General features: G+C 27.1%; 1 protein-coding gene across 1 annotated transcript in view; it reads left to right on the top strand.

Moving 5' to 3' along the window:
- Positions 1 to 557: 557 nt before the first annotated feature.
- Positions 558 to 16,677, top strand: part of LOC100575343 — a 59,481-nt gene continuing 43,361 nt past the window's right edge. The window contains exon 1 of the mRNA XM_029488142.1: positions 558 to 1,084. The gene's annotated coding sequence lies outside the window, so the exon portion shown is untranslated. The remainder of the gene's footprint in view (positions 1,085 to 16,677) is intronic.

Genomic DNA, 16,677 nt, shown 5'->3' with positions numbered 1-16,677 from the left:
AACTGCTACACTAATCCTTACAATATCGCGCTCGATCAACAACCCTGTGCAGTTCGGTCACACTGTATCGGTGTACTCAGCTGTCACGACCCCCTCACTGCAGGATACCGCTCGCCGTCTGCCCAAAAGTACGGTGGGGTAAATACAAGCGTCAATATCGACGTGTTCCGTACAGTCGTCGGAGGTGTGCAGGCGTTAAGGCGCATGTTCGGACTACCGAAAACGAACTGCACCGTATCACCCACGCACTATCCGTAATTGAATATACATCCGGACGAGTAGTTATAGCAGGGCGGAACAAATAAAAAAAATAATACGATTCGATGGGGAAGAAAATTAAGATCTAATTGACTCACACCATCGTCCAAGTGAATATAATACTCCGCGAACGTCGGGGGTGTCCTGTGCGCACCGTTTACTCTCGTGTTTGTACGTATAATGTTATACATCGTGTTTTCCACACACACACACACACACACACACACACACACACACACACACACACACTAACGCCTACTGTGCGCGAAAGAGGCTCCCGCACGTGCGCGTCAACAAAACCCCTTTTTGGTCGGGTGACTGGTGGGGGGAAATCTCGGCTAGGGACATTGCGCAGGAATGCGTCGAATTATGAACCGCTACACGCAAAACAAAAAAACACCGAGACGACTCCAAAGAGAAGGAGTAAATATCGTTTACGATTATCGTAGTAAAACGCGAGTAAAAGGATTGAGGATTTATTATGACGTTCTGATCATTTTTTCGTTAACGAATATTATAATATAGTATTATAATTGTATTCATTATATTGATTCGTTTCCGTACGTTATTCTGTACGATAATTTTTCTGTTTTACATTAAACTGCGCGGTCCTTCCGAAATTCTAACGTTTCTTATTTACACTTTTATTCATTGCTTACATTTGCGTGGAGAACGTATTATATTGTTTCATTTTTTTTTTATCACTTTTTATTCACGTGACAACGACCAGTAACGTAATCATTTTACGAACCTCGTGTCTATTAACATAATTTATTTTATTATATACACACACATACACTCGTGAACTGAACTTTGTCAATGGAAGGTGAGTCGAATGACCTACTAACAAAAAACTTAGAGTACCGTAGCTGTTGTTTTGGTAGATTTAGAGTCTGTCGAGGCATACGTGTAGAAGTCTTAGACGGCAATAACTTGGCGAATAAAATATAATCTAACTATGTATCAGTAGTAGTAGTATTAGTATTATAGTAGTAGGTCATTCGTTAGTGTAGACCTTCGGATGGGTATTTTCATCTCGCCCTTCACGTGTGTATACGAAATCTAAAACTTCCGCGTACGCGGTGGACTATATTATAATCTATACGTAAAATATACAATTTTCTATAGTACATATTATCATATATGATTCGTTTACAAATTAGATCATAAAACCACAATATATTATTGACGATTGTAATACAATTTCATACACACTATCTCGTTACTGGGTCAATAGGTTAAATCGGGTGTACAAGTAGCAAAATTAAAAATTTTAAACAACAAATCCACACTTATCAATTTCTACCACAGTAAATATATGCATCGATTTCATGCGTTTTGGCTTACAAATCTACGTCAATATATTTTATATGTACATTTATTTACATCAACTTTGAAGTTGGTATCAACATAGGTATCTAATATATTTAAAAATTATTATAAAATATTTGAGTGAGCTAGATTTACACTTATCATTATTGTACCTAATGTTACAATTACTTGCCGTCGATATAACCCAGAAGAAAAATTTTTTTTTTTTTATTTGTTGATTACCTACGTAAAAATGATAATTTGATATCATCACTGTGGCCTGTTTTCTTTATCTCTAAAACAGTAAGTGTGTTTATATGGTTTTCAACCTTGGTTGTTTGGTGCGTTGGAAAATTGTACTCTCGAATATATCACTAGAGTGCGTTGGTGTTACGTTGAATTTCCTTCCGGTGGAAATTATATTATATTGCAATACAATAGTTTTAAACGATCGGATTTTCGTTAACCGTTAAAAATAATGACAAAATGTAGAGAGACGAGACCATTTGTTTGGCACTTGTATTGTTTTACTCTCTTTTAATTAATACCTATGGTGCTGAGTTATAAATTATAATAATTACCTATAAATTTAGACAACAATAAAAACATTACATTTGAAAGACGATCTTTCAACATTATTTGATTTACGATAAAATTACAGAATGAGATCAATAAATATATGCGAAAATGATGCTTAAAAGCTTAAAATAATATTTTGTTTGAGTAGTACACAGTTTATGATAGACCTATACACACAATGGCCACATGTAGTCTCAAGCTATTGGATTAATGTATGTATACATAGGTAGTTTATACCTATTGAGTAAGGTAAACGCTTAAACCAAATATTAATATTGGATACTTATAAATTATAATATACCTACAACCTACAAACCACATAGGTACATAAATCGATAGATGGATTTGGATTAATATTGAATAGGTAGATGAAACATACATAATTTGCATCGTGCAATATCTTACAATATAATTAATAATAATGTATTGTTTGATGTTTTGGGTTACTGGATAATATTTACATTATCATGCATAGATTGTAACACTACAATAGTAATTTATAATTTAGACGTCAGTGCATAATAATATTAAGGGCTTTAAAATTAAATAACATAATATTATGACACAATAATAAGAACAATGAACATATACAATCATCATATATAATATAATATAGGTTTAAATATAGATACCTACCTACAAAATGCTATTACATTCTGTGAATGTACATTAATTCAATAAGACTACGATTTTTAAGACAGGAATAGGATGATGTACCTATGCTTAAGTTTCAATTGTGTAAGTACAAGAAATTTCTTTGATAAGAATCATTTATCATTTCAAAAATAAAAAATGAAACAGACTACTCCCAAATGACACACAATTATGTGATCAAGTTTAACTTTAATTGGAAATGCGACATTTATTTATAATATTATAGTATAGTATTATTTAAAATAAAATGCTAACACGAAAATGCTTAAAAAATTAACACGAAAATAGGAATGAAGGGGAAAATGGATCAATGCGCCTAATTACATTAAGTTTATTAAATTAATGTCTAATTAAATAATTAGATTTTTTTGGCGTCTTATTCCTTCATTATAATTTTAGTTACCTATAGGTATAATGAAGAGCAAATCTTTAAGCATCTGATTTAATTTATTATACTAGTATTAAAAAATCTTAGTTATTCAAATAAAATGTATTTTTGTTTAATACGTTTAATAAGAGTTACTGTAATTGGAATTCAAAACAAATTATAAATACTTATTATTCATGTATAGATTATGATGTATTACAACTTTGTTTTACAATATACCAATGGTCAATAACGTAATAACAATACAAATAATTATATATTATATAATCATTTCTTAACTAAAGAATTATGTTAAGAAAAATTAAGATAATAAATTAAATTAAGATTTATTACAAATAGATTAAAGTAAATAATATTATTCAACGAATTTTATAATATAATAGGTTTATTTTTTAGTATGCTATAAACATATTTATCTCAAGGTCTTCCAAATTGTATATTATATGGCATGATTATGTAAGATTTTCAAACATTATAATATATATAATCTTAATTAATAATAATTATTATTAATTATATTTATATAAATGTATAGGCAATTAAAAATAAATGTTTTTCCATGGCGTAAAGTGTTCGGAAATTTCTATATTACAATGCCATTTTATTGAAAATTGTTAGCAGGATTCATCATACTAACAAAGTAACAAGTGTTTTATTTTAATATTTTATAAATATCAAGTAGGTGCCTATGTATTTTTTTGGCCTTAAAAATTGTAGAGCCTTCAAGTTTAATTTGATTTTTTTTATTACATTTCATGTTTTATATAATATTTGTTTAAAACAAAATATTTTTTGGTGTAAGTAAAAATATACTGCTTAAACAACTTTGAAATTTGAACAGCTAATTGTTTTTCAAAATGCAATAGTACTCATTTAAAATGTTAACATTCCTAACTCAAATTTCAACTATTACAAAACATATTTTATCGACTCCTGCCTACTGATAGTATAGACTTCCAACGTATGCACTATGCACGAATGCACGAGTCCAGATTTTTATATTATATTTTGTTATAAATATTACAAAAGTATTTTTGAATGTATATATATTATATATGAGTACACGACTCCATTGAATAAAAGTATCTGTTTATAAATTATTTCTTTAATATAAATATAAACATTAAACTTACTTGACGTACCTATAGTTATTAGAGGTTCTCATAGCCCATAGGTGGGTTGGTATTACAATTAATGTGATGATAAAATGGTTTTAAATGCATGTGCTACTGTATCTAAATCCTGTCCAAAGTAAACAACATTATTAGCCGTTTGAAGAAATTCAATGAATATATTATTTCAAAACACATTTTCTATAAAATTAACGTTAATTTCTGTCGAATACCAAGATTTACGGAAAAACTGCATTACTTTAACTGTTAATAATTAATATATACCTATCTATCGGAAACACTTATATTTTACATATGAGGTAATATTTTACATTTTATTCGTATATGATATAGAATAACATATTTTAAGTATACATACCAGAAATACAAATAAATGTTTAAACGTTATTTACAAAATATAATAATTAATAATAGAAATATAAAGTTCTTGGGTGGAGAGAATTGGTAAATGGGGAAATATGCTGGAAAAAAATTAAATGTTTTAGTTGATCTTGTATATATATATATATAACCCAATAGTAAATCTGAATCGATATATTATATATATATATATATATTTATTTATTTATCGTTATAAGTATTACAAAATATATTATATATGTACATATATATTTTTTATATTATGTGAATACTGAGTATATGGTATAATATGGAATATACATTAGCTCGATCAACTAAAAATTGGGTTATACGAAGGAGAAAAATAAAACATTTTTATGTAATTTATAAAAAGCCTATAAATCGAAGAAATATTAACCTGATAGTTTGCAATTCAAATGTAATTTTCATAATAGGTTCAACACGGTTCATTAATCTTGTCTCTCAGACTCTCAAACAATATTAATTATATATATATATATAATGGGTAAATTAATTCTTTAATATATTTTTAAATTTTATTGAATAAGCTATTTAATTGATTAATTTTTACGCAACTAAAGGAATTTTTAATTACAGACACCCGGATTCCATGACGAATTCTTTTCTGTCTAAATTTGTCTTTATTTTGTCAGGGCACGTAGTTTATATCTTATAAAAAATACTCAAGTGTAATCGTATAATCGATTCATTGATACGTTATCATAGAATTATTATCAAATATTTTTAAATTTATATTTGTATTTGATTGTATCTGTATTCTGTTCTAATTTCAAATATCTATTATATATTTTATTAACAAAATTTAATATATTATTTACCTATAGGTACTTAATAATAGTATTACGATTTTTCTCATACATTATTCATTAATTTTTCAAATAATATTATAGGTACCTATTAGGTTTCAAGCAAGCAGTTCATTTTTATAAAACATTTACAAAAAAGAACGTCGTGTCATGGATAAAATACCTATACTCCTCTATTTAGTATATCAATTGGGTTGGTATATTATATAAATATTTATCAAATAGTATTGATTTTATAATAGTTTTCATATATAATTATGAAATTACAAAACAATCTACAGTAGGTATGAGCCTTCTAATACATAACCTTTTGTAATTTATTTTATTATTTAATGTATTTAAAAAAAATATGAAATATTTTTAAGAAGATGCGTTAAATTAATTTTTTTGTTATCATATTTTATTTAGAGTAGAATACTACCCACTAAAGTTTAAAAAAATAAACAATAAAGGGAACTGAGTTCCTCTCAAAATAATTTATTTTAGTAATGATTTATCATAAATGATCATATATTATTGTCTCGCACCAAGAAGAACGAAATAAAATACTCAATGATATAGGTACCATGTTTTTACTTTTATTGTTTTAAAATAAAACAAATGTTAAGTGTAGATAAGTAACCTAATTGTGTATAAAGTCTCAATACTTTTCAAGAAAAAGCTATGGCAGCTTTACTGTATCTCACAGAACTTGTGTCACTGTAATGATGCAATCGGAAAACAATTGTGATTAGAGCTCAGTTTATTATACTCTAGTTTTTAGGAATAAGAATAAGAAATTTAAATATTTAAAGCGTTTATAAAAAATATTTATTTATTTATTTAAGGTTCTTAAAAATATGTGTTTATTATGTTACACATATGACTATATGGTATATAGATATCATTAAATCAATGTGACATTATTTTGCAGGTGTTACATTTTTAGCTTATGTACATTAAAATGATAAATTACATAAAAAAATACGGGAAAAAAAATAATTATCAAAATTATAATTATATTTAAAAATGGTTGAAATTGTATTAAGTGCCTTTACCTAATTTTATTTAAAAAGATTTACTAGCATTTTTAATATATTTTCTGAATTACAATGAGATGCAACAAAAATTCTAATATTACTATTAAAAGCTCCATTTGTGTCAAATATTTAATCTATTAATATTAAATGGATTGTATGCAGGATTGCAGGACGCATGTTGGTGACATTTTTATCTAGATAATCTATTCGAATAAAAATGTGTTCGAATAGCAAACAATAAAAGTAAAATTATATCACAATTATTTGAATATTTTGTATGTTTTAATTCCAAGTGTTTAACTTTTCTTATGGTCTAGGCCGGTAATATTGTGTTTTATAATTTTAATTGTATATTATCGTCTAGATGTTTAATAATTATATAAAAGAATTTACTATATTATAATATTTAATAAGCAATATCACTCTTATAACACTGTATAACCAATATTAATACAATAATACCTAGTTCAGAATCTAAAATGTAATTTAATATTATAAGTACCTACTGTAAAAAATCTACAATTAATAGTTAAATATTGAAAAAAACACATATTTAACGATTTAAATGTCTATCTTAAACATATGGAGGTGAACTAGCATAATGTTTTATTCATCAGTAAAAACGATATTTATTTTTATCTTACTATACAGGTTATAACCTAGGGTATATTGTTTTAACAGACGACCTTAATAAACCGCTAGAGAAAAAATGAAAAACCACTAATACTTGGCAATATTCGTTGCACACGTACCGGTACTTAAGACCATCATCGCCGCCCCAGTGTGCTTATATAAAAACGACGAGTTTATGACATTATTTCGTATCGTATCTTTCTTCACAGCACCCTATCTGTAAAAATATCCAACATTTTTACCATTTCTTTTTTTTAAACGTGTTGACATCGCACGGTAGTAAAACGACTATAGAATATATCCATACGCGTTCGTGTCCACGTGCAGTGGTGTATGTATGTATGCGTATAACTTGACCTATATATAAATGAAAACAGTTTTTAGCGTTCCCAAGGGATCTACTCGATGTTCCTCGGGAACTCTCTTCCTCTTTTTTTCCTGCTCATCCTCATCACCCTATCATAATCGCTATTTTCAAATGCGATTTGCTGACGCGTGGACTATATACAGAATGGTTCATAAAGTTTGTTCACCTCCAAATCTCGCTTTATAATTGATATATCGTGAAAAGCCAACGTACAAACACGAATAATGTTCCTAAAATTAAGTTTGATAATATGTTATTTTACTATAATACTGAAGGTATACAACACAAAGTTAGTTCTGTTGAACGTCAATTTGCCATGTTGTGCGTGTAGGCCAAAAAGAGAAAATCAAATAGTGTGCTGATAACATCCTTCTAATAATTAATTTATTCGAATTCAAAAGTTTTGGATTCTTAAAGTATGCGTAAGGACTATATCTTCAAATAGATACTTATATTTGTTGTCATTTAATTTCTGCGATTGTACACACTTTTTTTCCAAATGAGAAAAAAAATGAGAAGCTTTTATTATTATATAGGTATACCTACTATAAATTGTTCAACAGATGATTTTTTCGTAACGTTGCATACAATTATTGTTCTAAAAATGCATCTAAATAGAAATGTGAAGGAATAGGTAGTTTCTAAGTTATTAATAATAATGTACTAAGGATAATAGTTATGATAATAGATTTAGATGATATGGGGGTTATAATGATTAGACAATTATATTAATTAATTTATACGTTAATACTAATAGATTTTAAAATTTGTAAAAATGTCCCGATTATAATAAGTACTAGACTTTATAATATAATATTTTATATTTTATGTAAAACCATAATTAACGAATTTTATCATTTCAGTAGGTAGGTAGGTAATTAAAGATAAATAACTCAGAAATTACTTGTTCGAATTTCGATTTAAACGCATTAGAAAAATCAAGTTTGTACCACCACTCTTTAAGTGGCAAAAAAAATGTAAAATAAGTATTTTAAAACACGGTATTTCAGTAGTATTTATAAAAATTATAAAAACCAGAATTAAAAAAAAAAAAAAGCATTATTAATAAAGGATAACAGTGAGATGAGCGTACTCAGTGAATCACCCTGTACGCAGTATCACTGTATATATGAAAATAAAATTATGAAAACCTAAATCAACGAATATCGTTCAACACGCGAATTCAGAAAACTGTTGGCCATCGCTAAAGTAATAATAATAATACCCTAGGGGACAGTCGTCGCCATGTGGCTGATGTTGATCACCCAATCTTATCCGTTCGATTGCAAGACATATACTTACTAATTATTTCCAATCGGTGGTTATCTCAATAGCAGACGAATACTGTTTGAAAAAAGTATATTAGTGCTGTTCCAGTCTCTCATGAATAAGAGAGGTAGAGAGATATAGAGAGAGTGGAGTACTGAATGAAAGAGGGAAATAGTCTTTCCGGTTGACGTAACCATGACTGACAAAAAATCTTTTTTTGCTCTTCCACGTCACTTCAAATTTTTCCATCAGTTTTATGACAGTTTCCTATGTAATTTATTCGGACTCTTAAAATTTTCAATTATTGCTTAAATAAATTTATATTTTATTTTACATTTACATATACACGTTATTTAGTTAGGTGGATACTAAATAAATAATGATAATAATAAATAATCGTTAATTTTATTCGTAGAAATATTTTTGTACCTATTCAACACCCTTTATAAACATAATTTACTGAATTACAATATTTAACTATCATAATAATATGGTATAATAATTTATTTTTATTGTTTTTAATGTGTATTTTATAAAATACGTAAACAATAAATATTTATTTGTAATTTAAAACACGAGTTTTGTAAGCGTATTTTATAGGTGTAGATATTATTATTATTAACGTTCACTTCAAGGTTTTTCCTCAAATATCACGTGTGTACGTTCTAGTTTCCAGTATCGTACTCTCAGACACTCAGTATTACATGGGGTTTTCTATACGCCATTTCTATTTCCTTGAAAGCATAAAGTGTAACGTATAACGCCAATAATTGATTTTATATTTTCTTTAATTGGATTGTAAGCAGTGATTGTCTGTATTTGTTGAACACGCGTGTTACATAGATATTTGGATGCGATATTTCCATTATATTTCCATTATTTGCATCGTACTGATTGTTCTAGTGAACTGATAAGAGTTCTGAAAACCTATTTAAATTTATTGTCATGTACACTTGAGATGGAACCACTTTTTAATTTTATTTCCCTAAATCCTAAAAAAGTAGAAATAAAAAAAAAAAAAGGCATATTTAAATGCATTAAATTATTTTTATTAATTATAAAAACGAGGGGAAGATCTCAAATAGACTACGAAAAATTCAAATCATGTTTTCAGCATTTTTATTGCATTACTAGATCAATTGGTACGTTGGAAATATAACTCATCTAATCCTATGTTGTGCTCGTGTGTATTAAACAAAGGCAGAAAATCACCACTTATTCAATCCCCTTAACCTTAACATTTTGTTAGACAGTATACATTTTTTGGTACCTCGTATACATAATATTATACATAAAAATGAATATTTTTAGAAGTTTTAAAAGTTGGTCTATTGAGTCCATATCCGAGCAATCTATTAACATCTGCGAACTAAAATTAATAAATGCAGCCATCTATTTCCAGTACTGACTATTTGTATAAATTTGCTTATAAAAAAATATTGCATTTTGTTTTACTATAATTCAATTCCAATAAATATAATGAATTACATTAGGTTCTTAACTAATGTAATCATAGGAGCGTATACAAATATAGTAAACAATAATATACACTGAGTTAAAAGTTTTTATATAAATATGTATTATATACATATATATATATATAGGTACATTATACATAATGGAATAATTATTTACTAGCCCCTAGATGATATCAAACATTTGTTATTACTTAATAGTTTTAACTATAATCCATATTTGATTTTAATTATAATCACTATATTATAGTAATTTATTATTACATTATGGATTTACATTAGTGTAAGTAATTAATATAGAGTTAGTATGCAGTTAGTCAACTGTGTTTAAAATATATTTGAGAATTAAAATTAAAAAAATAATTTATTTAGAATTGCATACAAGGATTTCGAATAAAAAGTATTTGTACTCTATAAAAAAAAGTTTTTTTTGTGTGTTTTCTAATAACCTTAGTGAGCCTATTTAACAATAAACAAATGATAAAACATTTTAAATGTTGACCCATGCATTTCTGTTTATTATTCAAATAAATATGTACAATATTGTAAGGTTTAAAGGCATATTTCGGACGATTACCGTCTGTGGCTACACAATGAGACACCTGTAATCTGTGTACATATTTGAAGTTCTTTCTGGGTTTTATTAAACATACATTATACATATTAGTTCCAAACTAAACACTTATATATAATATACGATATACCAGACTTCTAGAAAAGTGCTAAGGTGGAATCGTTTGCGCACATATTAATATATTATATTTTAAATTTACGACAACTTTTCGCGCACAAAATAGTGAACAATGAAAACCTGGTGGTAGCCGGTAGGTACAGTTTTGGGTGTACCGGGTGTCTTAAGCTGCCCGTACGCTATCAATGTTATTGATATCAATTGAACACCCGTCAATTAACAAAGGACATAGTTGGTTCAGGTGTTTGAAAAAAAAAATAAAGTGTTATTAAGAGAATACTTGAAAATGATTCTGAAATTGAAAGGTGGCTTTTTCGGTTTACCTTATTTAAAGTCTAATGAAGTTCCGGATGAATTTATTGAAATAACTTCAATAGCTCCTTGTAGAATTATGGGCTAGTGAACCAGACAATAGCCAAAGAAAAACGAACGGAGCTGAAAACGTTCACATGCACTTCAATAGTAAATTTTATACCTCCCACACTCACATTCACCAAATTATTCAAATACTAATGGAAATTCAAGTCAATCTCTACTGATTTAAAAATAAAGAAAGAAAATACCCGTGCGTAGAATAGAAATATTAAAAAAAAAAATTATATAAAAAAAAATATATTGTGATTACAAATCAAAAAAAAAATGATCTTTTAACATTTTGAATGCAAACGCATACCAATAAATATTAAATATGTATTAACAAATAAATAAATTAATGTTTTGATATGAAAAATGATTGTAATTGTAATTTGTGCAATTTGTAATTTGTCAAAATTTTAAATAATGGCTTTTTAAGGAAGTGCTTCTTAAGTAAATAGTTCAAATAATATTTTTAAACCAGCTAGTCATATAACATATAACTTATAACATCAGGATATGATGAGACAGAAAGTCTTAAGCCTATAAGGTGAAGGAAAATGTTGTTTGAGTATAATAATTTCCCACCCTCAGTAATGATCAATTCGTAAATTTGAAGGTAGGCAGATTATGTACAGTCTATACGTGGATAAATTTCTTTGAAAAAAGGTTTCTATTGTTCGCAAATTGTGCGCAAATGAGTTGTAGCCAGCATTAATCATGATAAAAAAAAAATTACAATTAAAAGAGCATAATAATTTATTATAGTAATATAATATAAGTATAGTATTTACTTCAGCATAACTTCGATTTAAAATCGTGAATTGTTTGATAATTGATATTAAATAAACGATATCAAATGTTATATCTATTGATTACTGTTTTTTATTTTCAAGTTGACAATCTCGAGAATCTAAAATTAGATTACATACGATTATATATTTATAATGCAAATTAATTTTACATCATAATATATTATGCTTATTTATTTATAACATAATTTGATGAAATTTGATAAACAAATTATTAATACAGTAAATAGTAATACCGGGAAAACGTAATGAGAGGATACAGTGGTGTATCTAAAAAGCCTATTCATAACGCCGTATAATCGTTATCTAATTATTGTATTAAAATACATTTACATTTTTTTAAACACATATTATTGTCACACTCGTAAATTATAATGTAATTATATGAGTGGTTTACCTAGCTGCAGTGTTGGGTTTAGATAAGTACTTTTTTATCTAGATAAAGATAAAGATAATATGATGAAAATGTATCTAGATAAAGATAAAAGATAACTAAATTCAAATCTATCTAGATAAAGATTAAAGATAAATACATTTTTATCTAGATAAAAAAAAGATAATTTTTTTTAATACCTGCTATAAAGTCTAACTTTTGAGAGAACAGCTTAGATACTACATAGGACTTTAATATTATTTAAACACTGACTTTATGTTTAAATTAATGTTAGCAGTGAACATTATAATTAATCAATAACTAAGGTATAATTGTCACGAAGAAGGAAACATTTTCAAAATTTGGTATAATATCAAGAAAAAACTATTTTAAACAACTCGTCATAGTAAACTTTAGTTAATATGAACCTTTACAATAGTTTTAGTATAAAATTAATTTATAATATTATTTATTCAAGCATCTACAACACAACAGCATTTCAATTGTGCAGAATTACGAGTAAATTATATAGGTACACTATTAAAAATATAATGTTATTACGTCTTATTAGTTATTAGTTTATTACTGATAAATACAAATTATATAAAGATTTATATATAGCTTTGATTACTTAAAATATCAATCGTACCTAAACCTAATTAAAAATTCAAGACTAATTGCAGTTAGTTGACACAGTTGACCCTTATCGGTACAGTTGTACACGTCGGAACTAGGAAAACACAATTAAATACGCGGTATATAGCTCTGACTGACTACTGAGTAGCTTACTCTACCCAAAAATAACTTATAGCTTCCAAGTTATAAATTAAACCATTATAATATTTTTCCACTAATTTACTGCTGACGAGTCACCAACACAAGATAACAATGAAATGTAGGTATATTTTTCATTTGAGCACTAAGCTCAGGTCTCTAACGAAAATATCAATAATAAATAATAGGTACCTTTTATATAATATTATTATGAACATACAATTATTTTACTGAGAGGACGACAATTCAAATTTAAAGTATTAATTATCAAAATAATAAATTGACAATAAAAAGTGTATTTCATTTTTTTGTATAGAGACGAATTTATCTAGATGGATGAATTTTTTATCTTAGATAACTATTTAGATAAAACGCAACTATTTATCTAGATAAGATAAAAGATAACTAAATAATTATCTAGATAAGTCTCAACACTGCCTAGTTGTTCATCACCGCACAGTGTAATCATATTTGTATTATTGATGCATGTCAACGTAATAATTTAATGTATGAATTATTCAATTATAATCTCAATAGTATTATATAATATTTATTTTTATGTACGAAAACAATAAATCAAAAACAATTTTGTTATGAAAAACGGAAAACGGAAAAACAGATAATGTGACATTGGTGGACAGTAGTCGGTGGGCTTGGGATAACAACCCGTTTGGTCGTATAAATAAAAAAAAAATCTGTTTGATGGTCCAACTCATTTAAGCCGCTCACGTCTTGCCACAAATGCTGTGCATACATTATCTTCTCGTCTATATCCATAAATAATGGTTTCGAGGTCACTGCCTTGCTTTAACATTATTATGATTATTATTTTAGTCGATAGGAAAAGAAATTAATTTAACGTAATATAATATAACGAAAAAATAATATTAGGCACTAAACAATAAACATACATAGCACACTACAGTACATAAAAAAATATAACATTCTACCCTAACGAGGATATAACATGGTTGTCATTTCTCCATCATATTTCATCTTCAAAACGTTTTACGAGAAGGTCATTTGAAATACAAATTTGCGGTAAATAAATATGAAACTTTAAAGAAATAAAGTTTAAAAAATAAATTATTATTATTTCCGTTCATGGAGTACGAACGAGTTGTTCAAACGCTATCAAAATGATCGACGATTCTCATCTTTGCACCGTAACCGACAGATACGAGACATTTAATGGTTAAACCATATTATTGATTTTATGAAATGTATAAGTATAGAAATGTTTAAATATTTAAATATTCTTCATAATTTATTCTCGAATATTCGAAGTTTTTAATTGGATACTATTTCTCTCACTCTTTTTTTTTATAAAAACTTTATGTTCGACATGAATTATTGTTTTAGTTTTGAATAAATGTCTTGTCTGTGAAGGAGTGGGGGTGGGGATTGTGTGAAACGAACACCTGTTCACGAAACCTCGAATTGTATTTTTCGAACGCGCCTAAATAAAGGTATACCGTTATTAAATATTACACTGAATACAAATATATAAAGGGTAGTATCTAGTGTTTGCTATATAGCCAGTATGTTATATTTATTATTCATTATAAATCCACAATAGACGGTGCTTAACCAAAGAAATTGTATTTATCAAATAAATAATTATTACCAGCATATCGACGATAATTCAACTGGTATTGAGAAATTAGAAGTCACGAGAATTTGGAAATTATTTTGTACTCAAAAATACATAAATTTTCAAATTAAATACCTAAAACATTTATGTTTAAGTACAACTGATTTCTACATTAGATATTCAAAATGTTCAAACACTTTCAACCACTATGCTTATTAAAGATCGGATTTCCTACGTATTTCAATTCATTATTAGAGTTACTGTAGCTATTAGTCTTGAGTCGAGGTTCACACAAATTGTCCATAGGAAATAAGGAATTTTTTAGTCAAAATATTCATTTAAATATTTAAATAGTCAGTAATATTATTTTTATTATAAATCTACAAACTACCTTTTTATGATATATGGACAAGATTCGTGAATAAAATCTAAAATATTAAAATTATTTTTCAATTTATTTTAAAGGGCTAGGGAGAATTTTTGTTGTATATTATGTTTAAACTGCACATTCATATTTAGTAGTGAGTGGCTAGTATTTTCGGTAATCAGTATTTTAAGTCCTAAAAAAAAGAATACTGAAAAAAATCCCCAATTGTACACACATAGATAGCAGTGGGATATAAAAGGTTGTATATTATTGTATTGTACGTGTATACATCTACATATTATATATTATTCATTTGTACAAAATAATTGTGGATTATAAATTATTAAATTATACGTGGGCGTAACACGAAACTAAATACCACCTAGAGTGGTGAGACAGGAATATAATAATGTAATATATGATGAATGCGACATAAAATTAATTCAGAAAATGTATGGGACAGAAACAACCAGTGAATCCACAAAGACGGCTCTAGTGAAGTTCGTAAAAGTTCATAAAATTTGTGATGATCACACAAAGATAATAGTTTGATTTTGATATAGAGTTGAAAAGGAGTTAATAAGGAGTGTAAAAAAAGTTTTCAGTAATGACTGTAGTGTACTAGTGTGGCATTATAATATATGTGCTGTAGTTTTATATAATTATTCAAGCATTTTATTATAATGTATAATAGTAAAAACTATAGTTTGAAATTAATAAAAAATATAAGAACATTGAAATTTTGATAAATTTATTTTTAAACCGATTGAATCTGCAGTAACCTGTAGCCTATAGGTATACCTATTTATAAATTATAATACTCTGTGAAAGAATCGAATAATTGTTTGAGTTTCTAACTGTTTTTTAATCATAGAGCAAAGTATCAAACACGTGTAGTAGCCGTAAAAATTACACAATTGTGTAATTCTCTGTTATACTTAAGTTTTACTCAGTGAAACACAGTTAGTTCAAAATTAATGATTGTATCTATTGTTATATAAATGTGATTAAGTGGAATTTTCCACCAAAAAGGTTGCTAAACGAATGTTTACAAGGGTCACTATTATATTAGGTATCTATGTTCAGTAGCTGCGTAGTACATATTATATGATGTATGTCGTATGTGTATAGAATTTCTATAAATTCATAAGGTGTTAGCGAGATGCTATGGTAGTAAAAAACATGAACATGAGCGGGCGGGCGACGGCCATAATATAATTACACATTCGACATTTCTACATAGGTACTATATACTAAATTTGGTACCTACTTTGATTAAAACGAACACAAAATAATTAAAGCTTTTCCACCATCATTTGTTGGGTTGGAAAGATGACCGTGGATTGCAAACTACTCATATTTATTAGATATGTATATCTATCTATATGCAGCAAGCACAATAGAACATGATGTATTCATGTCAAACCAATACATTGCTC

The sequence above is a fragment of the Acyrthosiphon pisum genome, chromosome A1, assembly GCF_005508785.2.
Source record: "Acyrthosiphon pisum isolate AL4f chromosome A1, pea_aphid_22Mar2018_4r6ur, whole genome shotgun sequence".
Classification (NCBI taxonomy): domain Eukaryota; kingdom Metazoa; phylum Arthropoda; class Insecta; order Hemiptera; family Aphididae; genus Acyrthosiphon; species Acyrthosiphon pisum.
The sequence above is the reverse complement of the archived record's forward strand: the minus strand, read 5'-3'. Positions and strand labels throughout refer to the sequence as shown.